This window comes from Muntiacus reevesi, chromosome 20, assembly GCF_963930625.1.
Source record: "Muntiacus reevesi chromosome 20, mMunRee1.1, whole genome shotgun sequence".
Taxonomy (NCBI): Eukaryota; Metazoa; Chordata; class Mammalia; order Artiodactyla; family Cervidae; genus Muntiacus; species Muntiacus reevesi.
Genome location: NC_089268.1, coordinates 31,047,007 through 31,073,553, shown reverse-complemented (window position 1 = coordinate 31,073,553; position 26,547 = coordinate 31,047,007). Strand labels below are relative to the sequence as shown.

Sequence of the window (26,547 nt, the reverse complement as noted above, 5' to 3'; positions counted from 1 at the left end):
GGAGGATTTTGGTTATTGACTCATTATTTTGAAAGCTGATAAATGAAGGAAAAGAATCAAGTATTTATCCACCTCTCTTATCTGGAATGTACTTCAGGATAAGCATACAGTTGAGGGAAACTTTTTCTCTATAGAATAATCACTGCTAATACATGCAGAAGGAATTATAAAATTAGATTCAACATTTTGCAACTGATATTGCTTTAATGTATCTAGGTCACAATCATCAATGGCTGCTACAACCATGAGGTAAAATTGGATGGAGGAGCTCTAGAATGCATGGAACAGGCTGACATACCTGAAATCAATGATCAATTTCTCATCAGTAAAAGTGAGACCAGTACAAATCATATGCCTCTTTCTCTAACAAATATTTGTATTATTTATTTGTAAAAAAAAGAGTCCAAAATTAAAAGTTAAAAAACTTAGTTCTCAATATATATTTATACCTTATATTTTATATGAAATGCATTTTAATTTTTATTTTCATCAAAGAATGACTTGTATTTCTTTTTTAAAAAAGTTTTGAGACAATTGGGATAAAACACGATATTAGTTTTTGCTATATATGACTTCTATTTCTTGAAAATCACTGTAAAGTATAGTTTTCTTTCAGCTTCATTGAGTATAATTGACAAAATTGTAATTATACAATTACAAATTGCTAAGTTGTAATATATTTAAAGTGTAAAACATGATGATATACATACAATTTTCTTAATAGGGAAGACAGAAGTTTTGGATTGTTATTATTTCTTATAAAAATTTGATCATGTCAGTAATTACTATGAAAGAGTGGAATAAAAATATGTCTTAAAAATGTAACAATGACTTTTGGTCTACTAATAGGACAACCAGAGTGGAGCAAATATGGAAGGCTAGTTTATGAATGTAGCTTTTTTCTTTCAAAACCAGCTTCCACAATTGAAGAAATGTTCTAACCTCCCTTGAGAATTCATTCTGTCTGTGCTAATGTCTTCTCCATATAATATATAATAATATAATTATATATATTATATTTATATATAATTCATATTGTATATAATTATAATATATAATAATATATAAATAATATATAATAAATATATATTATTTAAAAACAACTGTTCTTGATATATTAGACAATCCTTACTAAGCAGGAATGGAGGGGCTTAGGGCAAGACTTTCCCCATAACTCAATACATCTAACTTTAAAAGATTCCATTATTTATGCTTTAATATTAAGCCTGTCAAGGATTAAAGGGTGAGAAGTCAGCTGAAACCATAGTTCAGCTAAAGTGGAGATGCCGGGGATCGAACCCGGGGCCTCATACATGCAAAGCATGCGCTCTACCACTGAGCTACATCCCCACAACGAAAGGAAACTTTTTTCCCTTTGTTTACCAATAGTGAATACGGTTTATGGCTAGACCTGTGCGCTCCTTCAACCTACACTCGTAGAGACATAATCAGGTAGATTTAATAAATACGTATTAAATAATACCTTCCATAGATTCCCTGTACTTTCCCTTAATATTCTTAGAATTTATCATGACTAATCACATAGATTTGTTATTTGATTAGATGTTTCCTTCTCTAGCAAGATAGCTTCAATAGGGCAGAGCCTGTATGTACTGTTTTTCTGTTGTAACTCTGTATCAAACCCTTAGCATAGAGCCTTGCAGATAGCGGCCACTCAATAAAGAGCTGTGAGAAATAAATTACAGGCATATTCTGTTCAGGATATATGTTACAGAACAGAGACTCTTGCAGTGGAGTGTGCGGGGGAGAGGAGGATTCACAAATAATACATACAAATGATTTCAGTATGACAATTCCTCTGGTAAGGAAATGCTTATGTAACTATAGTGGCAGATACAAAGTATACCACATTCTTGGCCAGAAATTGTTGGCTTCAGGAGTCTTGAAAGATAAGACCTGGCCAAGAGTTGTCCTTGAGGACCAATTTGGCCTTGCAGGATGAGTGACTGTTCTCACATTTCCACCATAGTTCTAGGCGCTAGTGGAATATGAAGCCCAAAGTGCCCAGCAGTGATTTGCTCAGGCTCATGGCGGGACTATGTTGGCCAACAGACCTAAGGCAAGAGTTGCAGGTCTGAGATGCATTAGTTGGTCTTATTGAATTTACCCTTGGCAAAGATCCACAGAAAAATGAAATCCAGTTTGTCAATGGATGGGACAGCCCCAGCCTCTCGGTGACACTGAGATATGGATAGTGGACACAGTGTATTTTATAATTCTGCTGGAGACTGGATGGGTTAGGTCTAATATTGTGGACTTCCAAGCTTCAGAACTGCCTCTCTCTGGTGCAGACAATCGCTGTGCTTGTTGGAGCAAATCGTTGAGCATTTTTCAGAATTGTTCACAGTCACACCTGCCAAAATCTGTCCTCCTGTTTTTCAGCAACAAAAACGTCCTTGCTCTCTTTCAGAGGTTTAATTTTAGCATTCAGAGCGCATATTAGGCAGACGAGCATTCCTTGCCAGGCCTGCCTACGAATCAGCTTAGGTTGCTCCTTTGACTTTCCGATGTTACTCCTCGCATTTGGAGCAAGGTCACATCTCCCACTGTGCCCGTCCTGCCTCTCAACCCTGCTCTTTCCTGCCTTGACTACTGTGGAGGGCATGGGCACAATTCCTCAGCTTCCAACCCACCCTTTCCTCTTGTTGCAGGTTCCTTGGTTTCACCTGGTTTACCTCCGCATGGAGGCCGCTTCTCTACCATTGGAACAAGTCTTGTTCTGTCCCAGTCAAGGAGCACTGGAGATCTCCTGGGAAATACCCAGGGCAGTGATAGTGCCCTACCTCTTCCCCAAATTCATCTGGGTCCAGCTGTGTTGGCAAGAAGGGAGGGTAGGATAACCTGCACTTTCCAAGACCTTGGGAAGGTCCTAAGCAATGTACATTTGAAAAATCTGCACCCATGACATTTTGCCATAATCAAGTTTCGATTCCAAAAAGGGAGACTGATACACCGGCTGCCACATCCAAAGAGGCAGCAGGCGTGCAAATGATCCAATTCCCACCCAGGCAAGCACTGAGGAAATTGTGTGTCGGATGTAACTCAGGAAGTGTGTCAGGTCCCCAATGTGGAAAGAATGGACACATTGGTGGGTCTTCTTCCAATCCGTGGAGAATGGTGGTGCCAAGCCATTTTTAGTGGTAGAGTGATTTTTCTGGGGAATTGCAATAAGGAACAAGTCTCAGATGTGATAATTATTACGCTATTGCCTAACAGTCAATGTTCCCAAATTCTTAGAGGACCATCCTCCCAGACTTGAGCAGGGCCAGGTCTAAATGCCTTTAGGGGTTCCACCTGTGGACAGCACTGACCATCTCGGAAGGTGCTAACCTTTGTGTTTTTGAATCCAGTTTGTGATGAGTGTCAGGGATTCCAATTACTCCCCACAAAAGAGGAATTCTTTGTAATTTTGGTCAAAAAACTGAGTGATTTAGACCTTGTCCCTTGTTCCTGATCTATTGGAGGCTGAATAGTTGAGTGAAGTGTTGCGGTGGGTGGTCCCTTCCTTCTTTCTTTCCTTTGTCCCTTGTTCTGATTGGTAGTAGAGCTTGTTCTCATGCATGAGATCTTGGGTTTGATCTCTGGTGCGTCCAGCCGTGTCCCATTGCAAAATAGCCTTTACCTGCAGATGTGTTTTATTTAGGCTTTTTGCTTTTCTTAACCTGTTCTTACTCATCTTATCTTTCTCTCTCCTCTTCCTATAGCTAGTGGCTATATTCTCTAATGTTCAGAGGCTTTTAAGTATCAAGAGAAATTTTCTGCTGTTTGTAATTCGTATACGACTCATTCATTTTTAAAAATTAATACTTCAGGATATTCACATACTATTTTCACAATATATAAGAAGCTAAGTTAAAAAATTTAGATACCCCATACACATTTAAACATTTAGCATCTAGCTATAAAAATTCATGCCTAATGTTAAATTATTTCATCTGTAAATATTTTTTAAATTTTTCTCTCATTTTATTACAATGAAGTTTAACAGTACAGAAAGGTCACATGACCTTTGTGGATCTATTTTATCTTTAAATGTTGGAAACACCTTACTACTGCGTTATTGTCATAGTATAGTAATGAAGCATTCATCAGTACCTCACACCGTGGTTCTCGAACTTCAGTATGCATCAAAATCACCTCTAGGGTTTTTAACATAGATTATTAACTCTGGACCCATATTCTCAGAGTTCCTGACTAATGGGTCTGTGGTGAGGCCTTCGAATTTGTATTCTTAGCAAAATCCCAGGAGATACTGATGCTGCTGGTCCAAAGACCACACTTTGAGAACCACTGTCTCACAGTGAAATCTGTTTCTAAAGAGTTGTAGCCTAGATTTACATTTGAATCTTCAGCATCTCTCTTACAATTTTTTATTTCACAGGATATAGGTAGGTTTCCTCACCCAATCTACTGAGTAGGATTTTCCTTCTTGGACTAGGCTGAGATTTATATGCATACTGACCGTGGATAATTCCAAGGCTAGAACCTGAGATTGAAAGCAGCCTGCAGGGTGGCTGTCTCCCAGTTCTTCCCCAGATGACAGCTTGGCTTTGTTCTTTGTTGTGTTGTTGCTATTTAGTCGCTAAATCATGTCTGACTCTTTTACAATCCCATGACTGTAGCCCTCCAGGCTCCACTGCCCATGGGATTTCCCAGTAGTGGGTTGCTATTTCCTTTTCCTTTGTACTATAACAAGAAATGTCCCAGTGGTTTGCTGTAGTCATCTACGGTTCTTTTTTTTTTTTTAATCAGTCTCTCCAAAAGAAAGTCATCTGAATGACTTTTGTGCATGGTCCTGCTGGTGTAAAAGCCAGTTTACAGCTGCTTGTTTTAAATTGGGCCTTGTCAGGTTCAAGAGAATCTGAAGGCTTTAATGGCATTGATTTACATAAGACATTCTCTTTCCGACATTCAAGGCTTCTAAAATACTTGCACAACAAAGTTAAATACATATATATTTTTTTAATGAGGAAAGTTGACCATATATGTTAATAAAGAAAAGTACCTGGGGGCCATACCAAGCTCATGGGGTTGGGGATGTAGCTCAGTGGTAGAGCGCCTGCTTTGCATGCATGAGGCCCCGGGTTCGATCCCTGGCATCTCCAATCTCTTACTGAGTACTCACTCAGTGGTGTTTTTACACATTGGAGAAACAGACAAAGTCGTTCTTTGCACTTTGGATATTTCTGAGCAATTTAATGTTTAAGCGATACTCTGCTGAAAATAATTTACCTTGCTTCAATTGCCAAGGTCCCATCAGAATGATCCTATAACCCTCTTTTGGAGGAGGTGAGAAGTGGGAGGGGTCAGAGAGCAAATCAGCCTGAGACAAAGAATAGATTAGTTTCCACTCCTGTCTTTTTTCCCCAAAAAATTCTTTGACCTTTGTCACAAGACCTTCTGTCTTACTAGGTCATAAACAAACATTTTATTTCTCATTCCATTTTAGAAGAGATCATAGAAGTACACTACGGTATCAGTTCAGTTCAGTTGCTCAGTCGTGTCCAATTCTTTGCGACCCCATGGGACTGCAGAACGCAAGGCTTCTTTGTCCATCACCATCTCCTGGAGCTTGCTCAAACTCATGTCCATCGAGTCGATGATGCCATCCAACCCTCTCATCCTCTGTCGTCCCCTTCTCCTCCCGCCTTCAATCTTTCCCAGCATCAGGGTCTTTTCAAATGAATTGGTTCTTCATATCAGGTGGCCAAAGTATTGGCGTTTCAGCTTCAGCATCAGTCCTTCCAATGAATATTCAGGGTTGATTTCCTTTAGGATTGACTGGTTGGATCTCCTTGCAGTCCAAGGGACTCTCAAGAGTCTCCTCCACACCACAGTTCAAAAGCATCAATTCTTCGGTGCTCAGCTTTCTTTATAGTCCAACTCTCACATCCATACACAACTACTGGAAAAACCACAACCTTGACTAGATGGACCTTTGTTGGCAAAATAATGTCTCTGCTATTTAATATGCTGTCTAGGTTGGTCATAACTTTTCTTCGAAGGAGCAAGCGTCTTTTAATTTCATGGCTGCAGTCACCATCTGCAGTGATTTTTAAGGCCCCGCCCCCAAAAAAGCCTATCACTATTTCCACTGTTTCCCCATCTATTTGCCATGAAGTGATGGGACCAGATGCCATGATCTTAGTTATCTGAATGTTGAGTTTTAAGCCAACTTTTTCCACTCTCTTCTTTCATTTTCATCAAGAGGGTCTTTAGTTCTTCTATGAATTAAGCAGGGCAAAGACTAATAGAGTTTTGCCAAGAGAATGCACTGGTCATAGCAAACACTCTTCCAACAACACAAGAGAAGACTCTATACATGGACATCAACAGATGGTCAATACTGAAATCAGATTGATTATATTCTTGGCAGCCAAAGATGGAGAAGCTCTATACAGTCAGCAAAAACAAGACTGAGAGCTGACTGTGGCTCAGAACATGAACTCCTTATTGCCAAATTCAGACTTAAACCGAAGAAAGTAGGGAAAACCACTAGATCATTCAGGTATGACCTAAATCAAATCCCTTACAATTATACAGTGGAAGTGAGAAATAGATTCAAGGGATTAGATCTGATAGAGTTCCTGAAGAACTATGGCCTGAGGCTCGTGACATTGTACAGGAGGCAGGGATCAAGACCATTCCCAAGAAAAAGAAATGCAAAAAGACAAAATGGTTGTCTGAGGAGGCCTTACAAATAGCTGTGAAAAGAAGAGAAGCAAAAGGCAAAGGAGAAAAGGAAAGATATACCCATTTGAATGCAGAGTTCCAAAGAATAGCAAGGAGAGATACGAAAACCTTCCTCTGATCGATGCAAAAGAAATAGAGGAAAACAATAGAATGAGAAAGACTAGAGATCTCTTCAAGAAAATGAGAGGTACTAAGGGAACATTTCATGCAAAGATGAGCACAATGAAGTACAGAAACGGCATGGACCTAACAGAAACAGAAGATATTAAGAAGAGGTGGCAAGAATACACAGAAGAACTATGCAAAAAAGATCTTCATGACCCAGATAATCACGATGGTGTGATCACTCACCTAGAGCCAGACATCCTGGAATGCGAAGTCAAGTGGGCCTCAGTAAGCGCCACTATGAACTAACTAATGGAGGTGATGGAATTCCAGTTGAGCTATTTCATCTCCTAAAAGATGATGCTGTGAAAGTGCTGCACTCAATATGCCAGCAAATTTGGAAAACTCAGCAGTGGCCACAGGACTGGAAAATGTGTTTTCATTCCAATCCCAAAGAAAGGCAATCCCAAAGAATGCTCAAACTACTGCACCATGGTACTCATCTCACACACTAGCAAAGTAATCCTCAAAATTCTCCAAGCTAGGCTTCAACAGTACGTGAACTGTGAACTTCCAGATGTTCAAGCTGGATTTAGAAAAGGCAGAGAAACCAGAGATCAAATTGCCAATATCTGTTGGATCATAGAAAAACCAAGAGAGTTTCAGAAAAACATCTATTTCTGCTTTATTGACTATGCAAAAGCCTTTGTGTGGATGACAACAAACTATGGAAAATTCTTCAAGAGATGCAAATACCAGACCACCTGATCTGTCTCCTGAGAAATCTGTATGCAGGTCAGGAAGCACCAGTTAGAATTGGACCTGGGACAACATGCTGGTTCCAAATCAGGAAATACGTCAAGGCTGTGTATTGTCACCCTGCTTATTTAACTTCAGTGCAAAGTACATCATGAGAAACACCGGGCTGGATGAAGCACAAGCTGGAATCAAGATTGCCGGGAGAAATATCAATAACCTCAGATATGCAGATGACACCACCCTTATGGCAGAAAGCAAGAACTAAAGAACACCTAAGTAGTAGATTAACATGACAGACCATTAGTAGAGAGCCTGAGAGTCATTGAAAATACAGGTGCAACGAGAACAGGTTGTGGAAATAAAAAATTCCAACCAGTGAAGTTGAGCTACGATTAAAGACGGTATCAGACTAAAAATTCTAATTTATTGTTAAAACTAAGGATTCAATTTTAAGATGAAAAACCAGCAGGCCCCGCTGGGATTCGAACCCAGGATCTCCTGTTTACGAGACAGGCGCTTTAGCCAACTAAGCCACAGAGCCAGCCGTTCAATAGCTCAAGCTTCCTTTCTGATCAAATCCTACTCAATTAGGTGCAAAGCTGAGTTAATTAGAGTTACTATTCACTCCGTGGATAGGAGACTGGCGGCTACAGTCCAGGAAGTCGCAAAGAGTCGGACACGATTGAGCGACTGAGCACACACCCACACTGCTCACTCTCTTCTCGAATAAATCGACCTTATAGAACAGACAGACCCGCGACGAAGACTCCTGGAACTTAGGCAACAAAGCACTTACTTGCTCTCGCACCGTAACGGAGAAAATGTACTGAGAACAACCATGGAATGGGAAAGAGTGGATAGGAGCCGAGTGTTCATTGTGCAGGAAGGGGCTTCTGTAAGTGAGGCCAGAGACGCTCTTATATTTCACCAGATTGTAGTAATTTAGAATCCTCAAGTGAGTGGATACTCTAAGAGTAGAGTGAAAGGCTCTTCTAGCAAAATAGGTCAGTTAGAACTTCAGTCCAATGGATGCCATTCCTGGTTGTTAGGAGATGGCACACTTGTGCACTGAAAAACAAAACAAACAACCCCAAACTTCAAACACATCCAGACTCTGCTTTTTGCTGTCAGTTTGTGCTCGCTCCTGCTTCAGGAAGCAGGAGATTGTCAGCCTGGAGGTGGTTAGGTCAGAGTTCACTTAGCGGTTTTCTGATTCAAATCCCAGGAGCCTTTGCCAGCCCGAGGCTGGGGAATGGTCTCCTTTTCTGCAGTTCCTAGACAGCACACAGACGGAAAATACTACTGGCTTGGCTTTGGGAGACATCAGACTCTTTCTTCTCTATATTGCCTTCTTCAAATGGATGTTCTTTAGTATTAGTATTTTCCACATGGACCCTCAACTTGTAGAAGCTAAACAAACATTAACTGATTGTACAATCACGAAACTAAGAATCTATTCTTAAACTGTTAACTCTTGCATCCTGATTTTCTGCCTTTAATTGGAGTAAGACCAGTGCTGAAAGAGAGTGGGTTCAACTTAGCAGATGCCACTGTGCATCTACCCAGCTTCCAATGCCTGATTAAAACACAAAAATAAAAGGACTGCAAAATTCTTTAACCAAGTAAAGGCTGAAAGGAGCTCTGAATGATAAGACCTTTGAATTCCAAAGTCTTTTTTAATTGCTTTTTTGAGTCAAATGTTCTGGTATTGCCATTTTGTATCCTACTCAGAGTGTTTTTGATGGCTCAGATGGTAAAGCATCTGCCTGCAATGCGGGAGACCTGGGTTCAATCTCTGGTTCAGGAAGATCCTCTGGAGAAGGAAATAGCAACCCACTCCAGTACTCTTGCCTGGAAAATTCCATGGATGGAGGAGCCTGGTAAGCTAGTCCATGCGGGTCACAAAGAGTTGGACACGACTGAACGACTTCACTTTCTGAATGTTTTTATAGTGAATATAAATGTTTCTTACTAAGCAGGGTAGTCACTTTTTAATCTAATCTATACTAACAAACTTCCATGATTAGGACTACACTTCTACTTCATTTATAGTTACTTTTATATTTTCTGAGTTTGGGAAACAACACCTTCAGAATAATAATGGGCTAGGAATCATGGTGTTTCTGAATTCTAGTTAGCTGAATTGTTTACGATTGGGACTAGGTAAATTTCAGTCACAGAAGTACTGATGGGAGGACAGCATTTAAGGTGAAGTATGTTCAACAAGAGTGATATTACTTTGTACCTACTATGTGTCAGGTATTGAAATCAGCTCAGTTCAGTTGCTCAGTTGTTTCTGACTCTTTGCGACCCCATGAACTTCCCTGTCTGTCACCAACTCCTGGAGCTTGCTCAAACTCATGTCCATTGAAATCAGTTCTATGGATACAACTAGGTACAAGATGGCCACAGATGATAGAAAACAAAATAAGAAATTTTAATGACCATCAGATATCATAATAAAAGAAGTACAAGATGACAGATGAGCAGCTAACAAGGAGGTGTCAAACATACCAGACTTACAATAAAGGGGGTGGGGGAATAAAGACAATGACTTGGAATAGTGATTTAAAATTTCCTCACCTTGTGGAACAATCATTCCAAATAACTTAGAATTTATCCTAAAAGAAAAATTTGGGGGAAAAAATAGGACCCTTTGAGGATTAAGCACAGGGAGTTCTATGTGAGCAAATTAGCTTTTCCCAGTATAATTTTTTTTCTGTCTCTTCAAGGTTCTTTTTAATTTTTAACTTTTATTGGTGAATAGCTTATTTAGAATACCAAAAAAAACACAAATACTGCATTTTTATGCATCTAGCATGTTTGTTACTTTGTTCATTAGAACAAAAATTAATCCTTTTGTTGCCACTTTTAGCAACTGTGAAATGGCTATTCCAGTCCCCTTATCTAACTCTCCTCTCCTTTGATCACCTCATACTATAGGAATTTAAAACATGATCGTCTGATTGCGTTCCCTGAATATTGAAACTCTCCCAGATCTTCCACATTTTCCTGAGGTCCTGTTGTCCAGGTTATGTCTTTGTGAGGAGAAGTGCTCTAGTTGGTTTCATTCCCTTGATCTAGTGTGCTCTCTCTTTGGTTCCGAAGGCCCAGTGTAGATAAGAAAGAAGAGAGACTAGCTTTCTTTTCCACTTACATACCAGGACATATTTTATTTCAATTACTAAGAGGTCATTAGTCACAATTTATGATTAAACTATGCAAGGATTGCCCTCCACAACAATGTAGGTCTACTGGATCTCATTTCTCCGCGAAATGAAATGAATAAGGTGTATTCTTCACTAAATGACCCTGAGTTCACATTTACTTTTCTCTAGCCATAAGACTGCAGAAATTACTAAATGGAGTTAAATTCAGGGTAGGCCCAAAAGAATTTCATTGCTGGTAAATAAAAGGAATGTTTTTAGTCTTTTTCTTCAGTGCTAACGTATAAAGATCCACAAATAGAAGATTTCCCCCAGCCCTCTGCTCTGTGTGTTCTTAGAAAATAGCTCCTTTATTCCCCCCCCCCCATCTTTGCTCCTCTTAATATTATTTAGGAGAAAAGAAACCCTACAGAATATGAGATCTAGTTATATCTTTTTAAAATAGTCTTCACTTGTAATATTGTTGAAACCATCATTACTTTCTTCTTAGGGACCCAGAGTCATATGATAAATTAAAACAAGCCTTGCCTTATGAAGTCTTAGCTCCAAGTTGTCCATATCAACTCACCTTTCCTGAGATAATTTTATTTCAGAAAATGTAGTGCCTTTCCTTGCTTTAGGTCTAGGTCAGAGCCATTTCAAATCACTGATAGCTGCAAATTTAAATTTGGGGGAGGAAAGCTTAGAGTATATTTGTTCTGTCCTGGATGGCCCTAAATTATTTAGTGATCCACTTTCTTCCCAGTGACGAACTTTGCAAACACAGGGATCTCAGGAAATAGCAGTTCTCATTTCATAGTCCTTGAACAACTGTGGTAGAATAAAAAAACGGAGAGAGAAGTGTTTTTCTCTATTTAGCAGAATGTTATGTGAAATTAAGTTATATCCCCATCCATCACCACATCTGCCCTTGACTTGGCCAGTCTGGGGACTACTCACGTATCTATGACCAGCTCAGTCACCAGTGGTGTCTCTAAGATAAGGTTAGACTGAGAAAGGAATAAGCCTGCAAGTCTATGTCTCTTATGTCTCCTCCTACCTTCGTAGATATTTGGAAATAATTTAAAAAGAGACTTTCTAGGCCAGTAGTTCTCAACTGTAACTGCATATTCAAATCACCTAGTGATCTTTTTAAAATGCTGGTGTCCATTCCACTCCCCAGACAAATTAAACTGGAACCTCTCAGTGCAGAATCCAGGCATCAGACAATTTTAGAGCTCTCTAGGTGATTCCAGTGTGTAGCCAAGTTAGAGAATCACTGCTTCAGCTTTAAGGAAATTTATGAGTTGAGGGAAATCGTATTGATTTTTATATTTCCTCATCCCTTCCATCACCCAGTGTACACTTTACCTACCAGATAAAATAGTCAGGACACAGTTCTTAAATTGCACCTAAACCTTTTTTATTAGTTACATTAAGGAGGGTCTTTTCATGTGGTTTGGGTTAGAGAAATCTTAAAAAGAAAAAAGAAAAAAAGAAAAAACACCTTTGATGGAGTAGGTTACAGTCTGGTGACCTGAAGTGACAACAAAAGCAGTTAGTCATTACAACTCAAAACTGATTTCTAGGCAGAACTGTTGATATCTCACAGCTGCTAGTCTTGTCTGTGGGTATATGGCACACTAAAAATGGGAGGAACAAGGAAGGAAATAATTTGTGAACTATTTCCTTATTGATGGCTTAGCTGGTTAATGCTATGGCTACTATTTTAAGTTTGTCCAAAGTGTTTTAATATCCTTAGAGCTGTGTTGGAGCGAAACTATTGTAGGCTTGTAATAAATATTGACAAGAGCAATTGTTCAGTAAAGAACAGCAGAGAATGATTTAGCTAATAGAGTGCAAACCTCATTGCACCATACTTTCAAAGGCCCATTTTAAGACCCATTCTTTAATCTTGTGGTTTTTTCCTTAGTCAGGAAGCACAAGCACTAGATTCATCCATGAAGGACAGACCAAGTCACTAGAGTCCAACAGAAAGGACGGTTGCCCTTATTATCTTTTTAACACTGGACCCTTGTACCTCTAAGAATTTGGAGCCCTTGACCACAGCCTCCAAGGGCCACATAGAGCTGCCCAGAGGCCTCACTGAGAAATAAACAAAAGTACAGAAAATGGTTTTCTAAACTTCCTTCATTTGCTCATATGACAGGGTGTCACGAATTGGAAATTGAGGCAAAAGCACCGAGATACAAGAAATGCTGCTTTCCAAAGGGGACTAGCCCTTCATCAAAACAAAGGAGTTGGCCAAGGAAAATCTTTACCCACATGAATGGTATAAAGGGGCTGGGTTTAGGAAAGCAAGTTGATTTTTTAAAGAGCGTTAAAGTCAGTACCTTTAGAATCAGTGAGGCAAATTTAGAGATTACAAAAGAAATCAGTATAGAAGGGATTAAATCCACAGTGGTGTGAGCGCCGCGAGCTCACTAGCAAAACGCACTGAGGGGAAAACATGTCTGTATCAAAATGTTTCACTTTCACTCCTTTGTGTTCGCTTTCTGAGAGAACTGTCACGTTTTGGGAAGCGAAACGTATCCAACGCTTTCACAGCCTGGGAAGAGTTTATTTTCTTTCTAGAGAGCTTCCGGTGAAATCCATCTTTCTTACTGAGCCGCTAAGCCCGAAACCTGAGACTGGAGCTCAGCCTACCATCCCATCCCCCACCCGAAACCCCAGCAGAAAAACTAAGTCAAAGTCCTAAATCTTCTAATTTAGAGTTTAAACGGATAACTGTCCACCCCCGCCACCCCTGCCCCCCGCCATGGAAGAGCGACCAACGTCACTTTTGATTTAACTTTGTGGAAAACCGCTAATCCCTGCTGAGGATGGAAAGGAATAAAATTGTAAAACGGAAAGATTACTAGCATAACCGGAGCAAAGTATAAGTACCTGGCGGCAAGAAGGGTTACTCTTTAGGTTATACAGGAATGGACTGCGACCATTCCCCTGGGAGGGGAGAGGTGTATTTCCGGAGCTGAAAAGAAACAAAAGGTTGGAGATGCTGGGGATCGAACCCGGGACCTCATGCATGCTAAGCATGCGCTCTACCACTGAGCTACATCCCCACTCTAGGCAAGTAGGCTTTTCTAAACTATCTTCATGAAATAAAACAAATTTACATGTTTTTAAAATTATTTTGCTATTTTCTGAAAGATGCAATTCCCACCCTTGATTTTATAGTACTGTATTACCAAGGAATTCCGATTAGCCTGTATCTTGCAGACATTCAGAGACTGAGGAAGATGCAATGAGCTCGGAAATCAGTAGGCAACAGCCTCCCAGACCTTTCTTTTCAGAGCCCTTTTCTCTTTTGTCAAAAGATGTGTGAGACAAAGGAAAATTCCTTACAGGAAAGATAAAAAATACTTTGCCGATGACTGTCTTTAATTATGAAACCTACCAAACTATCTTCAATTCTGTATCCTATTCCTGGACTCCAGAAACCGCTAGGCAACTATTCTTAGAAAACAAGGAGCCAATGAAGGTATTTCAGTTAGAAAAGTAAATTCCTTCCACTCTTAGCAACTGAGAGGACGAAGGGTGAAGATGTTGGCTTGCTTCCTGTGGCCTTCTGATCCTCATTTAATCCAAAGAATACACATCAAATCCAGAGAACGCGGATCCTCGGATCTCGCTCTGATTCTTCGGAAGGAAAAGCCAGAAAGTAAGAGATTTGTCACTTCTAACATTGAGGCAAACCCTCTGCTTCCATGGGGCTCATCTTCTGCAAAGTGAGTGCTTCTTTAGATTTCAGACCACTCTCTCAACAAGACACGCAAATCAAAGTTTTCTCCCCGCTAGTCCCCAAATACGAAAACACGTAAGCCAATCTGGAAGAATGAATAATAATATCAAATAGAAACAAAAGGAAGACTGAGGATACAGCATGCTTACAGGCGTGGAAGTGTATATAGTCCAGAATGGTTGGAACTGAAAGGAGAAAGGCAGAGAAATCAGCTTGACAAGATACAACCAGCATTTCTCATCCTTTCACCGTGCTAAGAGAACCTAAATTTTATTCATATAGTAAGAATTTGCATAAACCATGAATCATCTGAAATAATTATGTTTTTTCCATTTTCTTTTGCCAGAGATTGTTTTCATGATAGATCCATGACCCTCTGGTGGATAAGATGCACTGGGCAATCAGCCTAAATTTTTTGGAATTTTTTTCTTCAGGATAAAAAGAGAAACATGAGAGATGAACCACACATCTTAGTTTAGCATTGATTTTTTATTTTCAAGAAAAGTTTTCTGTAACAGTCTGGAAGCTTGAGAGAAGCAGATAAAAATTACGGTTTTTTTTTTTTTTTTTTTTTTTTTGGTAAATAATTATTCCTTTATGAGAAATGTAAAAAAAGGCTTTCTGGAAATATTAGTTTTCTATTGCTGAATAGCACTCCAAAATTCACAGCATTTAAAAAACTGATGCTTATTATCTCAGATTCTGTGGGTCGGAAACTCCAGTGTGGCTTGGCTGAGTAATTCCGGCCCCAGGAGTCTCCTGAAGTTGAACTCCAGGTATGAACGGTGCATGCAGGGCTCTGGAGCATGGACTGTGTCTGGGGGATCTGCTTCCAAGATGGCTGATTCACACGTTGGTAGAAAACCTCAATTCCCCCTGATATATCTTGGTGACTGAGTCAAGTAGGAGAAGACTTACACAAGGGTTTGATTACCAGGAGGTAAGGATCCTGGGGGGGGAGGGCCGTCTTGAAGGTTAGCTAAGACTGTGTTATCCTTAATTGTGTATCAGTACTTATCACAATACCTGATGTAAGTAAATTTGTGAACCATTTTTTAAAAAGTAAATGTGTGGATGGATAGAGACATAGATGGTTGCATATCTGAAGGAATAAACAGGAGGACACTTTCAGTGGCTACTTAAGAGATTTAGAAGTGAGAAATCATGAAATTTGGCTTCAATCCTCTTACCTCCATTAGAAGAAATGGAAACTGTATAAAAATTTATAAATTGTCAAAACTAACATAAAGAAGTTATAGAAAATCTGATTTGATATACAGCCATTAAAAAAACTGAATTTAAAGAAAATTTCCAATCAGAGACAAATTTACTGGAATGTTCTATGAAATCCTACAGGAAATAATAACCTCTGTGTTATATAAAATATTTCCCCCCAAAATGGGAAAACTATAAATTATTTTAGGTTAGCATAATATCTGTATTAACACCCAGTGGAGAAAATATAAGAAGGGAAAATTATAGGACCATTTTACTAATAAGCACAGAAGCAAAAATGTATTTAAAAAAAGAGCAAACAGACTTCCAGTTTCTGGTTCCATATATAAGGTGTTTGAAAGTCACCATTCTGTCAAGAAGGAAAATCTGAACAGAGTGAAAAATCAACATCGCTTCTAAAATTTATAAGAGAGGTGAGGACACAGGGCACCTGGCTGCCCCCAAGATTGGAGATATATACAGGTGAATAAAGGGAGTCATGACTTACTGAGCAGTGACTCACAAGTGGAAACCACAGGAAGAGCCAATGCCTGAACTGTAATTGATGATTTGTTGAGGACCCAAGTAGGCAACTCTGATCACTTAAAACTCCAGGGACACTGAGTCATGGCCTGGGCAGGGTGGGGGTGGGGTCTCCACACTTCTGTGTGTTTTACTCCCAGGACTTGGACCAGTTTCTCACTTTAACCATCTAAAAAGCGGGGGTTGGGGGGGTGGGAGTGGGGTGGGAGTGGTGAGGTGGGGCGTAAATCCTTCATGCTTCCAGCAGAGGGGGAAGAAGAGGAGCCACATTGAAATATACCAGTGTGCTACTGTTCTTAACAAGGCCCGATTTCTAAAGAACCCATTTAACCAGACCTTAACCTACTAGGGTTTTGTCAGAGCCTAATTTACGTAGAAGGGAAATACTCAATTCCAACTGTCTCTAGACTTCCACATGAGAGAAGGAAAAACCCACTCCAGCATCCTGTAGCTATCCTGTCCCAACGAAGAGTGGGAGGAGACAACTGAGAAACAATTGTGAAGTTCACCAGCCAGAGACAAAAGGTCAGTAAAAGACTGAGACCTAATCATGGGTCTAGAGAAAGCTTCTCCCCCAACACCTCACCACTGCATTACTAAATTCCTATTATCCTTTTATAACAAGTACACCACGTTGGGCTATCCAGAAAAAATTACAAAGCGTATCAGAAGGCAAATAGTAATTTGAAGAGACAGAGCAATAATAGAACCAGACATGGCAGGAATTTAAAATGACTATGATTAAAATGATAATAGATCTAATGAATAAAGTAGATAGTATGCAAGAACAAATAGGCAATGTAAGCAGAAAGATGAAAATCCTAAAAAAAAAAAAAAGAAAGAAATGCTCAAGATTAAAAAACATAGTAACAGAAGGGAAGAATGCCTTTGATGAGCTCATTAGTACAATAGACAGAACTAAGGAAAGACTCTGAACTTGAAGTAGAAACCTCCAAAACTGAAAAACAAAACAAAGACTTGGGGGGTGGGGGAGGCGAGGACAGAATATCCAAGGACTCTAGGACTTGTGCAAAAAAAATATAACATGTGTAATGGGAATACCATAAGGAAAAGATAGAAAGAAATAGAATATTTGAAACAATGACTGAGAATTTCCCCAAATTAATGTCAGACAGTAAACCACAGATCTGGGAAGTTCAGAGAGCACCAGAAAGAAATGAAAAAGTCTACATATAAGCATATCATTCTCAAACTATAGAAGATCAAATATAAAGGAAATAATCCTGAAAGAGATCAGAGGGGGGAAAAAAGTCTAGACAATAGAGGAACCAAGTCTAGTGACTTACATGTGACTTCTATTAAGAAACTATGCAATGGAAGAAAAACAAACAAAAAAAGAAACTATGCAAACAAGAATAGATTACAGTGAAATATTTAAAGAAGAAAGCTACAACCTAGAATTCTGTGCCCTGAAAATTTTGAAAAATGAAGGAGAAATAAAAACTTTCTCAAACAAAAATGGAGGGAATTTGTTCCCTGTAGACCTGTCTTGCAAGAAGTGTTACAGAAAGTTCTTTAGAGACAAGAAAAATAATAGAAACTCAAATCTTCATAAGGAAAGGAAGAACATCAAAGAAGGAATAAAGGAAGGTAAATAAAAACTTTTATTTTTCTTAGTTTAATCGATCTCACAGGTAAGTTTGTTCAAAATTATAATAGCAACAATGTATTTGATTATGAGGTTATGTCTATATTGTATACACACTTATGTATTTTTACATGTAACTAAAATAAATGATAGCAGTGATACAATGGCTAGGAGGGAGGGAATTTTGGATTTTTTCCCTATTACAAGGTAGTTACACTACCTGTGAAGAAGTATAATGTTATTGGAAGGTGAACTTGGATTCATTGTAAATGTATACTACAAACTCCAGAGCAACCTCTAAAAAAACTTAAGGAATTAACTGATAAGCTAAGAAAGGAGAATTTTAAAAAGCCAAACAAACAAAAACCATTTTTGTGGTTCCTCAAAAATTTAAAATAAAAACTGTCACATAATGCATCAATGTAACATCTGGGTATACATTATTAATGTTGTGATTTACAATAAGAAATATATATTTGGTCTCCATCCCTACTAACGGCAAAGAGTTCTTAAAATCTTAGAATTTTCTAAGTGGTGAGAGGAGCAAAAGTGTCTCTGCTATCTTAATGAGCTAAGTTTTGGCCTGCGACTAGAATTGGGAGCTTGTTGTCAGAACAGAGAACAGTTGCGCTATTAAGGGTGCCTAACCAACTCTGCCTTCTATTCCCACAGGCTATTCCTAATCTTCACTACATTCCCAGACCTCCTGCACTAGACTGTGACTAGCTCTTCTCCACAGAAATCTTGAGTAAAGCCAAAGATGCAGTGAGAAATGAAGAAATTTCTCTTATGGTCCTAGGGTGGACCCCTGAATACCGAGGTACAACTACTACACCAATACTAAAACACATGCTACCTTCTCCTCTCCTTAAAAAAAAATTACTAAGAGATATTTTAATTATTTTCCAATGCAAAGTTGGAATGCATAGAACCTCCTTTAATTGAGATAAATAATTCTTCTAAATGTAGCTGTATTCCCTCTTTCTGGGTGCATTCATAGGATGAACTTACTTCTGAATTGTCTCTCTGGCTTTGTACTGCTCACTGCCTAATAAAACATCCCAAGGAGGTTTCCAGGAAGCAGAGAAAATGGTGATGGTAGGTAACCAAAGGGAAGACCAATAAGCATATACATGGAAAACTGCTATATTTAAAGGGCAGGACAATGGCCCCCAAATGAGAAAGAGCTAAAACATTTTTGTTTAACAATGCAAAGCCAAAGTCTGAATTAGACAGCAACAACAAAAATAGAGTTGTCTGGAGATGCCGGGGATCGAACCCGGGGCCTCATACATGCGAAGCATGCGCTCTACCACTGAGCTACATCCCCTGATGAAAAACCACTGCTGGGCAGGATTCCTGTGCTTTTAAAAGCTCAATGCGTTTTGCCCAATTTGGGGCATCTTTTTATTTCCAAGCAGATAGTAGCCATCATTGAGGATTAATTACACTTAAAGCCCCTTTCGGATTCTATCCAAGTAATCCCCTTCGGAGATGCAGCGACAACATGCAACTCACATCGTTACTGAGAACAGAGACCAGTTTCATCCAGCTGCGTCCGCACGAGTGCTTTCTCTCTCGTTGGCCAAACGGAGCTGCGTCTTTCTACTTGCTCTCGCTTGGAGGAAAAAAGACAAACGACAGCCAAACCACAAACAAAAATTGTCCAGATTGTTGGAATTGTGAAAATCCTGCCCCAGTCTTTGTCGCCAGAGGCAACGGCTCTTTCCACAGACCTTCTAACCCCCCTGAAATCTGTGAACTGTGACTTCATGAAAAATCTTAGATTCAAGAAGCCCGAATTCCCTGTTTCCCTCTTTCCTTTATCCACTGGCCAGCTTCTTGTTCCACAGGCTACTCCGTGAAAGAAGGAACATAGGCAAGATTTTCTAAACCAGGATTCTAATCAGTTCGGAGCGCTCATCTGCAACCTAAGAATCTAAGACGGGTAGTAGAAAAAGATGTTTTTTCCCCTAGCCTACACTACTTTATCACCCTAAATCCCAGACGAAAAATGTTGGTGAGCCATCAGCCAATCAATGAGGGAAAATATATAATGTGCTAAAATAAGCCTTTATTGTTTAAACCACTGAGATTTTGTGGATGCTTTCTTTAACATCATAAGCAAGCCTATATTTAGTGAAACAGGGAAATTATCCCTTTTGTTATATGAATACCAATTCTATTTTCCCAGTCTGAAATTTGTCATTGACTTTGCTTGTGGACTTTTCCTTGTTATACAGGAGGCTTTGCTTTGTTTTGTTTTACTCTATTATTATCCAAATAATGCATATTGCAGAAAATTTGGAAAGTAAGAAAAGCATAAAGATACTAAAGAAAATTTACCTGTGCTCTTACCACTCTTTCAGAAACTCTCTTGAAGTCAAATTTGTCAAATTTTCCTTTAAATAATTTTGAATTTTTGAATCATTATTGGAATAACATTCCCCACTCCAAAGTTATTAAAAATTTTACTGTGGTTTTGAAGTACTTCTAAATTTTGTATTAATAAAGCTCAAACACCGTTTAGAATTCACCCTGTTGTAAGTTGTGGGATATTAAATCAAAATTTTTTTGTCCAGGTAACTACCCAGATTTGCCATCTTTAGTCATAGTGGGAGATTTTAACCCACTGTGCTCAGTATTTATAGATCTAGCAGTCAGAAATAGAGTATTTACTCATAATATTTGAACTGTACAATTTATCTAACAGATAAATCTAACAGATAATTGTTAACAGATAAATTTAACAGAACTCCTGAGGAGAACAGAGTTCCTCATAATGAAAATAACATTATACCAATTAGAAGAATCTAAAGCCTAACTACAAATTCTTTGTTTTACTCCCCTCCCTTCCTTTTTTATCCCCTGAAAGTTATAGTGATTCTTGTTCTTTTCAAATGTGTATCTGAGTTTCCTATCAGATGTAAATTTTACCTTGTTTATGATAAAGTGCTTCATTGAAAATATGTGTATCTGAATCTCTTTTCAAATATATATTTTATCTTTTTACTGTGATGTACTCTGTCTTCAAAGCATGCACACACTTGAATAGCTTTTTAAAAGTATATATCAACCTTCCAAAGTTAATTTTCTTGTGAACAGAAGGATCTCTCTCTCCAGTGACTCCCAAAGTAGTTACTTGAAAATTGAGGGATTCGGAGTCTTGTGGAAATGTGACCACTGACTTAGAAAAATTTAAATATGGCTTTTTGCATACAAGAATAATGGGGGAAATACCCTGAAAAGAATACCCTGGAAGAAATAAATATCCAGTGGGTTTTTCACCTTTAAGTCTTAACACATATATTTTTGAGTGAATGATTTGGGTAGAAGAAAATCCCTGTCATTCACACACACACACACACACACACACACACACACACACACACACCCCATATATTAGTCTTTAGGCATAGGAAAGACAAAGGATGGTAGAGGGATATTAAATATTAGCACTTTATCAGAAAGAATTCAGGTAATCTTGCATAGTGGCAACTTACCAGTATTTGCACATAGCCTCTCCCAGACTTTAGTCCTTAATAAATCCCCAAATAAAACTGAAACTTACAGTTCCCACATTGTGCATTTTTATTTCAGTGAACACCTGTCAATAGAAGGGGAAAAAAGAAAACACAATGTGAGAGTTTTGAGTTAAGTTTTATTGGGGGCAAAATTAGGACTATAGCCAGGGAGCAATATCTCAGATAGCTCTGAGGAACTGCTCTGAACAGGTAGCAGGGAAGATCAGCATTATATATGATTTTAGTGAAAGGGGGTACATGAAGTCAAGCATACTTTTGGGCAGAGGTTTGCTGCTAGTCAGGAGGAGCAGATGTCACCATTAATGATTTTAGTGCTTTTCTAGATATAAGAAAATGTAAGGACTTAGGGTCATAAAATCTCCTGAAAATATCTGTTTGAAGGCCTGTTCTGCCAGCTTTTTCCTGGAGCACAGAGTGCCTCATTCCTGATCTCCACGCTGAATTCCTTTCAGGGTGTGTTGAAGGTCAGCAGCTGCAGTGGCTAATGACTTAAATCCTTGGAGAGGCAGATGGCAAAGTGACAATTTTTAATTGGCATACTTCACAAATATTAGTGAAATTTTGTACCTAGATTTTGAGTGTGAGTTACAGAACTGCTTTAATTTGTAAGAATTTTACACATTTATATATTTTCTTCTGTTTATTCAAATACATTAGTTCTTATAACTCTGTTGTCCAATGTGGTAGCCACTAGCACATGTGATTCTTGAGTACTTGAAATATGACCAGTCCAACTTATATGCTATAAGTTTAAGATACACACCAGATTTCAAAGACCTAGTATGAAAAAAAGAATGTAAAATACTTAGATAATATGTTTATGTGGATTATTTTTTCTTTCATTCTTTTTTTTAATAGCTTTTTATTTTGTGTTGGTAAACAGCAGATCAACAATGTTGTGATAGTTTTAGGTTAACAGCGAGGGACTCAGCCATATATATACATCCTCCCACCCAGGTTGCCACATAACATTGGGCATAGTTCCATGAGCTATACTGTGCATCCTTGTTGGTTATATGTGAACTATTTATTGACATGATAAAGTCAGGTGTTTCCCTAAACGTCCCAGAGTTAGCAATGAGAATGAAACAGCCATGAAATCTGGTGCAATGGGTCAGGGGACCTGCAGCCTCTATTGGACTGAGGTGCAGCATCCACTCTGAGTTCAGCCTTTATTCCTAATTGCAGACTACAAGACTTTTTTTGATCTTAACTTTCCCAAGACACTACACTGACATAGTCCAGATCTCCTCATTTTTTACCCCAGGCCATTCCCTTCTGGGCTAGTCTCAGGAACAGTCAGCAAGTGCGTAGGCAGCGTTCATGCCTGCCGCCAACCCGGTGTTCCAAGGTCCATGCTTTCACGAGCCCGGTCATACTCCCTTCTGGGTCTGGCCTTGGGGTTTGTAACAAGATTATTCTTAAGAAAAACATGAAAGATAATCATTAACACAGTTTCTTAATATATGATGTTTTTCTAGATGGTATATCTGTGGAATTTCTCAAGGCTATGAAAGTACATTATTAAGAATTCCCACTACAGTTAAGAACTGTTGACCGAAACCAGCTGCCTTGGCCAGGCCTGCTTGCTTGAGTTGTCTCAGGCAGCAGGAGTTCTAGATAAGGAACATGGTGCTGCCACTGAAAACTAACAGGGAGAATTCAGAAGGGGCCACAGGCTGGAGGAGATGATCAACCTTCCAGGGTCCTCCTCACTGGGATCCGTCTTGGTCGAGTAATATGCATGCCACCAGGAAGGACCCTGAGATTATGGGCCAAGCAGGATGACTGTCTAGAGACAACACAGAAATTAACCCCATTACCATAAAACCTGAGACTACAGTCATGTGGTAGATCAGTTCTCCTGGGTTTCCTTACCTTGCTACTCTCTACTTAGCCCCCCCTTCTGGAATAAAATCTCTTTGTCAGCACAATGTGCCTCCTCTGACATTTCCAAGTATGAACGAGAGCTCGCTCTTGGACCCTGGAAGCAGATCTCCCTTCCTGTAACAGCAGTATTTTAGATATATTGGATTAAATTAAATGCATTATGAATTTTGCTTGTTTCTTTTTACTTTTTTCAATGTAACTTCTAGAAAATTTAAAAGTTATATATGTGGTTGGCATGCATTATTCACATTACATTAGGCAGCGCTTCCCAACTTACCACACTTTTGCTGATATCAGAAATATACAAGACCCCACTTGGCATTGTTTTCTTCTGTCACAATGTAGAGTAATGATTTACCAAGGACATTGGACATGGCCTTAGTTGTACTTTACACCAAGACACAGAGACAAATTAAAACCAGCCCCATTTCCCCATCCATTTCTCTACTTCATTGAGACTGGTCACTTTTCTGTTTCCTATTTTACATTCTAGAGATCTGATTAATCTTTTGGACCAACTAAGAGACAAGCTCTTTCAGACAAATGGAGTCCTTCCACTTCAAAATTTACTTCATGGGATTTCTGTGAATAAGAACAAAACTCTCATACAGTCAGAGGCCAGCAAAAAGGAGAAAGCAATCACCTGACCTGGATTTCTAAGCATTTCCTGGGATTTCTAAGGAAGTTCAAGGAGCATAATACTATCTGGGCTCCATGATCACTCTGGTTTAAGACACACTTTCCCGGAAATACCATTAATGAGTTTCCAATCTTCAAATCACAATAAGCCCTTTTACATTTTCACTCTACACACTCTCTCTTCCATGATAAGAAAAACCTCCTTAATCATAGATTTCTGCAAAGTTGCCATCTTAGGGGTTTCACTGTGGCTACCAAATACCTTCATAAGACTGAATCTTAAATTTGCAGGCATCTTCTTGTTCAATCGCTCAGTTGTGTCTGATTCTTTGCAACCCCATGAACTGCAGCACACCAGGCTTCCCTGTCCTCCACTATCTCCAGGAGTTTATTCACACTCATGTCCATTTAGCTTGTGATGCCATTCAACTATCTCATCCTCAGCTGCCCTTTCTCCTGCCCTCAATCTTACCCAGCATCAGGGTCTTTTCCAGTGAGTCGGTTCTTCGCATCAGGTGGCCAAAGTATTGGAGCTTCAGCTTCAGCATCAGTCCTTCCAATGAATATTCAGGACTGATCTCCTTTAGGATGGACTGGTTGGATCTTCTTGCAGTCCAAGAGATTCTCAAGAGTTTTCTCCAGCACAACAGTTCAAAAGCATCAACTTTTCCGCGCTCAGCCTTCTCTATGGTCCAGTTCGGCACATCCCTACATGACTACTGGAAAAGCCATAGCTTTGACTGTACTATCTGTCAGCACCTTAGTCATGTTCAAACCCAAGCTCCTCCTCTTTTCAGGCTCGATCTAACACCCACAAAACAAAAACACAACAGACTACCTGCAAGCAGAAAGGAATTCATTCTTCTCCATACTCATTCCACCATGGAGGAATCCTGTTTTTGGCTTATTTAAGCGAATATCTCAAAACCTTGTTTATTCGATCGCATACTCTCTAACGGTTGATCACTTAATCTTCAGACAGCACCATGGCCCTGAGCAGAGAGTGTAAACATCTTTTGGACATAAGAAGAAAAAAAAAAAATTCAGTACCGCCCGAACAGGGACTTGAACCCTGGACCCTCAGATTAAAAGTCTGATGCTCTACCGACTGAGCTATCCGGGCTCACGAAGGTAAGGATTTTCTGACGGTCCAGTAAGGGTGAATTCATTAGATTATTTTCAATTGTGATCCGTGTTAAAAATCAGTCTTGCACACGTACCTCATATACTCAAGCCAAGAGCAGCCGGCAGAAGCCACTTCCGCACTCACTAACCTGCTGCCACCACAACAAACAGACATCAGGTTTGAAACAATTTGACTTCCCTCTGAAGAGCTCGCCTATGGAAAGGGCCCCAAGATGCTCTCAAAAGCCAACAGTTTGGGTACAAACGAGTGCGATCTTCTCATGGGACAGAAGTTTTCTGTTTACTACCCTAAAATACACGGGACTTCAACCTATAGAAGAAGAAAGAACCTACTTTCTTGTAGGTATAGGATGCAAAGAAGAGAGGTGGAGCTTGGACAGGTCCTCCCCAACCATCTACCCAAATCCTACTCATATTTAAAGATTCACGTATACGCCCTCTTCTCCCCACTTAGCTCATTCCAACTCGTCTACTTCCTTGTGCCGTTCAAGCGTCGCCTTTCCGCTCTTGTCCACTATACTGCTTCCCGCGTGAGGTCTTCCCAATAACTCGGTTCACTCCACCCAGGCTTCGGGTTTTTGACACTCCAGGTCCCAAACCTGCCAGAGTTTGAGTTTGCAGAGTTTCCTAATATTACTTTCCTAATATTTCCTAATATTCCTATAAATCACTGTCTGCTTTCGGACTTCATTCAAAATTCACATCTGGGTTACTTGTCACACAATATGGACAGAAAGTGTTTTTGCGCCTCAGTGCCTGAGGTGACAGATGCTATCTAGGCTACAAAGCTCTAATTCCTTTCACACATGACGTTAAATGAGACTCCTTTCACATATGGAGTCCCAGCCCACACATTTCCCCTGCTCTCTCCTCATTTTGGAGAGAATTCTGTCTGAAAGAGGTTGGGTACTCTTTTTCCTCCTCCCTCCTCCTTTTGTCTTTCAAAACAGAGCCTCAATAAGGAAAGCAGTCGCCAAGGGCCCGATCGCGTTGCTGCCTGAGGTTTGCTGGACACGCACTGTCGCTCTGCATTTCTTGGCAGGTTGTGTGTGAATTCTTTCCCCTCTGTCATCTCTTTCCTTCCAGAAGGACCTAAATCCCCCTCTATCCGCCGCATCCTTACCCTCCTCTTTCGCAATACTTTTCTTCTTTGTCTTCTTCCGCGGTATTTTTGCGGTCTTTTAGGTAGTTTTGGAGGCAGAGGAGGTTGAAGTTAGGGGAAAGGACGAATTTGAAAACTCAAGAAAAATGCCCCATTCCTGAGACGTTCCCTGGTGATGGAACGGAAATGCCTTCCTGAGAGCTGGTGATGGAGCAAACTTTGGAGCAAGCTGAGAGAAGTAGGAAGACACCTGAAGCAGAAACAGCAAACTGCAGGGTCCAAATTCAGTCTAAAATCTAGAATATATACCAATGATTCCTTATTCTCCAATACCAATGGATCTTTTTCAGTCCTTGTGCTAGTCTCATCTC

General features: G+C 39.5%; 6 non-coding genes across 6 annotated transcripts; 1 reads left to right on the top strand and 5 right to left on the bottom strand.

The window, feature by feature from the left end:
- Window positions 1–1,278: 1,278 nt before the first annotated feature.
- TRNAA-UGC (transfer RNA alanine (anticodon UGC)) lies at window positions 1,279–1,350 on the bottom strand. The gene has a single exon. It is a non-coding gene; the product is annotated as a tRNA-Ala (tRNA).
- Window positions 1,351–5,054: 3,704 nt separating this feature from the next.
- On the top strand, window positions 5,055–5,126 carry TRNAA-UGC (transfer RNA alanine (anticodon UGC)). The gene has a single exon. It is a non-coding gene; the product is annotated as a tRNA-Ala (tRNA).
- A 2,919-nt stretch (window positions 5,127–8,045) lies between these two features.
- Window positions 8,046–8,119, bottom strand: TRNAT-CGU (transfer RNA threonine (anticodon CGU)). The gene has a single exon. It is a non-coding gene; the product is annotated as a tRNA-Thr (tRNA).
- Window positions 8,120–13,735: 5,616 nt separating this feature from the next.
- TRNAA-AGC (transfer RNA alanine (anticodon AGC)) lies at window positions 13,736–13,807 on the bottom strand. The gene has a single exon. It is a non-coding gene; the product is annotated as a tRNA-Ala (tRNA).
- Window positions 13,808–19,112: 5,305 nt separating this feature from the next.
- On the bottom strand, window positions 19,113–19,184 carry TRNAA-CGC (transfer RNA alanine (anticodon CGC)). The gene has a single exon. It is a non-coding gene; the product is annotated as a tRNA-Ala (tRNA).
- Window positions 19,185–24,978: 5,794 nt separating this feature from the next.
- TRNAK-UUU (transfer RNA lysine (anticodon UUU)) lies at window positions 24,979–25,051 on the bottom strand. The gene has a single exon. It is a non-coding gene; the product is annotated as a tRNA-Lys (tRNA).
- Between the last annotated feature and the right edge of the window lie 1,496 nt (window positions 25,052–26,547).